Source organism: Bison bison, unplaced genomic scaffold (genome assembly GCF_000754665.1).
Source record: "Bison bison bison isolate TAMUID 2011002044 unplaced genomic scaffold, Bison_UMD1.0 scf7180017864374, whole genome shotgun sequence".
In the NCBI taxonomy this organism is placed as follows: Eukaryota; Metazoa; Chordata; class Mammalia; order Artiodactyla; family Bovidae; genus Bison; species Bison bison.
The window spans coordinates 161,050-167,131 of NW_011494946.1; the positions used below are offsets into that span (position 1 = coordinate 161,050).

The following is a 6,082-nucleotide window of genomic DNA, read 5'->3' on the forward strand; positions in this document are numbered from 1 at the left end:
ACAATATACAGCCTTGACGTACTCCTTTTCCTATTTGGAACCAGTCTGTTGTTCCATGCCCGGTTCTAACTGTTGCTTCCTGACCTGCATACAGATTTCTCAAGAGGCAGGGAAGGTGGTCTGGTATTCCCATCTCTTTCAGAATTTTCCATGGTTTACTGTGATCCACACAGTCAAAGGCTTTGGCATAGTCAATAAAGCAGAAATAGATGTTTTTCTGGAACTCTCGTGCTTTTTCGATGATCCAGCAGATGTTGGCAATTTGATGTCTGGTTCCTCTGCCTTTTCTAAAACCAGCTTGAACGTCTGGAAGTTCATGGTTCACATATTGCTGAAGCCTGGCTTGGAGAATTTTGAGCATTACTTTACTAGCATGTGAGCTTACTTAACAAATAAATTTAACAAGGCTGTGCGTAGCCTTTCTCTAGTTATGGTGCAGCGAGCAGGGGCCACTCTCGGTGTGGCGCCCAGGCTTCAGAAGGTGGAGCTGAGGCTTCAGGAGGTGCAGTGTGAGGGCTCAGCAGTTGCGGCTCCCGGGCTCTGAAGCACAGGCTCAACAGCCATGGCGCACGGGCTTGGCTGTTCTGTGGCATGTGGTATCTTCCCAGACCAGGGATTGAACCCATGCCCCCTGCACTGGCAGGCAGGTTCCTAACCACTGGGCCACCAGAGAAATCCCTGAAATAAGGTTCTTGAATACCACTGTGGCACATCTCCCCACAGCAATAGCCCTCAGACACTGACAGCCATTTAATGAAATATCTATCAACAGTCAAAGTGCCCCTAAACTCTCACAGATCTACTGTGTACAAGACCTTGCTGAGTAATCTGTTCTACACTTAGATTCTGAAGAAGAAAGCCATGTGCAAGAAGGTACACTTTGCCCACATACAGGGAATGAACCACAAGCGTCATCCATGAACGCTGCTCTGTAGATGTATAAGATCAACGTTCCCAGACTCACAGACAAACTTACAGTGAGCAAAGGGGGAGGGATAAATTCAGAGTTTGGGACTGGTGAACAGAAGCACTTTGATGTGCAAAGGGAGAGACCAAGCAATTGTGCTGCTGCAACCGAGAAAACCCTTTATCCAGAAGGATCTGAGAAATCCTCTGATAGCCACTCCCACACTCAAGGCAGATAAAGGGGAACAAGACAACAGGTCTTGATCCAGGATGCTTGTGAACTGCGTGCAACTCTTCATACACGAGGCTGGTACCCTTCTCCTAACCGTGGATTCCAAGGCTGCAACAAGCCAGATCTGAGCACACTGGCAAATGAAGTGACTGCCTTTGTCAACTGAAGTGAATCCCTTATCAGTGGTGATGCTGCAGAAATACCCCAGGAGCATCAATCGGCAAGTGAGATTACTCTGGCATGTGATACTTTAGCTAAAACACTGAAAACCTCAGACAGCTCCTCACCTCCAAGCCTGGCAGGTGAGACAGACACCAGCAGAGGAGGGAACATCTATGTCATCATTAGAGACCAGTCCACACTCATCACTGGGGCCCACGCCCTCCTTCTTCTCAGCATTCACATCCTGTGGCCAGCCCGATTCCAGAGTGCCTCAATGTGCACTGCCTCTCAAGGCTACTTCTGCCTGTGTTTCCTCTCCACGCACTGAGCCGGGTTAAGCCTAGCCCTTCAGGCACTTGGGCAGGATTGCCGAACCAGCCTGATGCAAGCCTGCTCAAATGAGCTCCCCAACCTTGGCCTGGCCCAGAACATAAGCCTCCCACTACCCTGTGGCCAGAGTCAATCAGCTGCAGGACAATATCCAGGAAGACAAACCTTCTGGCAAGTGGATAAATTCAGTCATGGAGCACACCTGGAAGTTTCAGGAGCCGTGTAACAGAAGAGCAAAGCTGGGTATAGACAGCTATGAGTATGCGTATCTTAAAGCTATAGCTCTCTTTAGTCCCCAGCATCCAGGTTTTTGAATCCAGCATTCTAAAACTAAGATCATGGCATCCTGTCCCATCACTTCATGGCAAATACATGGGGAAACAATGGAAACAGTGACAGACTTTATTTTCTTGGGCTCCCAACGCACTGCAGATGGTGACTGCAGCCATGAAATTAAAAGATGCTTGCTCCTTGGAAGAAAAGCTATAACCAACCCAGACAGCATATTAAAAATCAGAGACATTGCTTTATCAACAAAGGTCCGTCTAGTCAAAGCTATGGTTTTCCCAGTAGTCATGTATGGATGTAAGAGTCTGACTATAATTAAAGTTGAGCACTGAAGAATTGATGCTTTCAAACTGTGGTGTTGGAGAGAACTCTTTGAAGAGAGTCCCTTGGACTGCAAGGAGATCAAACCAGTCAATCCTAAAGGAAATCAGTCCTGAATATTCACTGAAAGAACTGATGCTGAAGCTCCAATACTTTGGCCACCTGATGCAAAGAACTGACTCAATGGAAAAGCCCCTGATGCTGGGAAAGACTGAAGGTGGGAGGAGAAGGGGACAACAGAGGATGAGATGGTTGGATGGCATCACTGACCCGATGGACATGAGTTTGAGTTGGCTCCGGGAGTTGGTGATGGACAGGGAGGCCTGGTGTGCTGCAGTCCAAGGGGTTACAAAGAGTCAGATATGACTGAGTGACTGAACTAATCCAGATTTGGCCAGCACAAGCCAGATTTTAAGATTAGAAGAAAAGCAACAGATGGAGTTGGAGGATTGTGTTCAGAAAACCTACTTGGAAGACACCTACTGACTGGCCCAGATCCTCAAACCGCCTGCGGGCACTCAGGCTGATGAGCACTAACATAACCAAAGAACGCTCTTTACTGGTCACATGGGCAATGCTTCCATAGACAGCATAATCCCCTACATCCTTGAGCAGATGGCCGAGCATAACAGCCGGATAACTGATGCCAATCTACAGAGCACACCACACACCTGCTGAGGATGAGAAGCACAGGGATCCTCCCGGGGCCGCTCAGATACAGAAAAAATGAAGTAGCGGTATTTTTGCACATGCAAATATTTCCAGTACGTTAGTCATTTTCCACCTGGTTTTTTCTTACCTGTTATGATTCATACATTAGCAACTAAAAGACTAATAGGATTCTTTCCTGTAAGAAATGTTCTAATGCCTTCTGATGAAGCAGCAGATTTTTGAAACAATCTTTTAACCCAGTTTGTATTTAGAAATTGTCAGAGCACAAAAAACAAAAATTTTATAATGTCAGAGACTAGTATTAAAGAAAACTTTCAAGATAAGTCTCTTGAAAAACAAAGAAGCCTTATTTGTTGTTATTGCTGTTTAGTTGCTAAGTTGTGTCTGACTCTTTTGGGACCCCACGGACTGTAGCCCACCAGGCTCCTCTGTCCATGGGATTTCCCAGCCAAGAATACTGGAGTGGGTTGCCATTTCCTTCTCCCGGGAATCTTCCTGACCCAGGGATAGAACCTGTGTCTTCTTTACCATGAAAGCACCAGTGAAGCCCAAATTATATTCCATGATAAATTCCAATTCATTTTTTAAACACCTTAAGATAGACATTTGCAAATAATTTGCCATTAACATTTCATTGAATGCTCAACTTGTCACCTAAGAAGTTTTATGAATAGTGTTAAGAACACAGTAAAGTAAGTAGATAAGGATGACAGAATTCAAGCCAATATTCTCCTGACCTCTTCCAAAGAAGAATAAAGCCAAAGGATCATAAGCCCTTTTGCCTCATACTTATTATAATAATTTGCATTAATAGTTTGTGATGGTTTTCTCATTATATTTAAGGAAGCAGTTATTGCCTATTAAGAATAGCTGTTCTTTAGCAAAAATAAAATCGTTTAGACAAGATCTGATTTTAAAATTTCAAGTAGTTAGATAACCTATGCTTTTACTTATTATATGTTAATTAGACTGTATTCAAACATGTAGATACATTTTTTAAAGTACTGCCCCTAAAATTATTCCTACTTTCCAAATTTTCACTTACCCTTGCCATTATGATTAAGTATTTAGTGGAAATAAAAATCAATACTACAAGTTGAAATAAGGAAAGTATGTAAAATTACACTAAAACTCTTGCATGCTTCAGTTCAGTCACTCAGTCATGTCAGAATCTTTGCGACCCCATGGACTGCAGCACACAAGGCTTCCCTGTCCATCACCAACTCTGGGAGCTTGCTCAAACTCTTATCTATTGAGTCAGTGATGCCATTCAACCATCTCATCCTCTGTTGTCCCCTTCTCCTCCTGCCTTCAATCTTTCCCACCATCAGGGTCTTTTCCAGTGAATCTGTTCTTCACATCAGGTGGCCAAAGTATTGGAGTTTCAGCATCAGTCTTTCCAATGAATATTCAAGACTGAGTTCCTTTAGAATGGATTGGTTGAATCGCCTTGCAATCCAAGGGACTCTCAAGAGTCTTCTCCAACACCACAGTTCAAAAGCATCAATTCTTCGGTACACAGCTTTCTTTGTAGTCCAACTCTCACATCCATTCATGACTACTGGAAAAACCATAGCTTTGCCTAGATGGACCTTTGTCAGCAAAGTAATGTCTCTGCTTTTTAATATGCTGTCTAGGTTGGTCATAGCTTTTCTTCTAAGGAGCGAGCATCTTTTAATTTCATGTCTGCAGTCACCATCTGCAGTGATTTTGGAGCCCAAGAAAATAAAGTCTGTCACTGTTTCCACTGTTTCCCCATCTATTTGCTATGAAGTGATGGGACTGGATGCCATGATCCTCGTTTTTTGAGTGTTGAGTTTTAAGCCAGCTTTTTCACTCTCCTCTTTCACTTTCATCAACAAGCTTTAGTTCCTCTTCACTTTCTGCCATAGGGTGGTGTCATCTGCATATCTGAGGTTACTGATATTTCTCCCGGCAATCTTGATTCTAGCTTGTGCTTCATCCAGCCCGGCACTTCACATGATGTACTCTGCATGTAAGTTAAATAAGCAAGATGACAGTATACAGCCTTGATGTACTCCTTTCCCGATTTGGAACCAGTCTGTTGTTCCATGTCTGGTTCTAACTGTTGCTTCTTGACCTGCATACACATTTCTCAAGTAAGATGGTCTGGCATTCCCACCTCTTTAAGAATTTCCCACAGTTTGTTGTGATCTACACAAAGGATTTGGCATAATCAATGAAGTAGATGCTTTTCTGGAATTCTGTAGCTTTTTAATGATTGAGCAGATGTTGACAATTTGATCTCTGGTTCTTCTGCCTTTTCTCAATCCAGCTTGAACATCTGGAAGTTCATGGTTCATGTACTGTTGAAGCCTGGCTTGGAGAATTTTGAGCATTACTTTGCTAGTGTGTGAGATGACTGCAATTGTGCAGTAGTTTGAGCATTCTTTGGCATTGCCCTTCTTTGGGATTGGAATGAAAACTGACCTTTTCCAGTCCTGTGGCCACTGCTGAGTTTTCCAAATTTGTTGGCATATTGAACGCAGCACTTTCACAGCATTATCTTTTAGGATTTGAAACAGCTCAACTGGAATTCTATCACCTCCACTAGCTTTGTTGGTAGAGAAGCTTCCTAAGGCCCACTTGACTTCTCATTCCAGGATGCCTGGCTCTAGGTGAGTGATCACAGCATCGTGGTCATCTGGGTCGTGAAGATCTTTTCTGTACGGCTCTTCTGCGATTCTTGCTGCCTCGCGTGCTTACGACTTGTCTTTATTTTGTTGTACTGGGTCTTAGTTGTGCACACAAGGTCTTCATTGCATCACGTGTAACCTTTCACTGTTGCACACAAATTCTCTAGTGTGGCACACAGGCTCAGGAGTTGCCGCCCAGGCTCCAGAGTGCACAGGTTTAGTTGCCCTGCACCTGTGGGATCATAGTTTCCTAATATAGAGCGACAGAAAATCTATTAGTGTTTGCCTATGACCACGGGCAGGGTGGCTGGAAATTAGGGAATGACTTTTAGTAGTTATCAGGGCTTATTTTCAGAATGACAAAAATGTTCTAAAATTGATTGTGAGAATCATTGCAAATATTTGTGAATATCTTAAAAAACAATGATCTGTATACATTGTAAATGGGAAAATTTATGGTATGTGAATTACAACTTAATACAGTTGTTATTTATTTTTTAAGGAAAAAAAAAAA

General features: G+C 43.3%; 1 pseudogene; it reads left to right on the forward strand.

Annotated features, from left to right (window-relative positions):
- The first annotated feature begins 430 nt into the window (after positions 1 to 430).
- LOC105000749 lies at positions 431 to 2,917 on the forward strand (annotated as a pseudogene).
- The last annotated feature ends 3,165 nt before the right edge of the window (positions 2,918 to 6,082 follow it).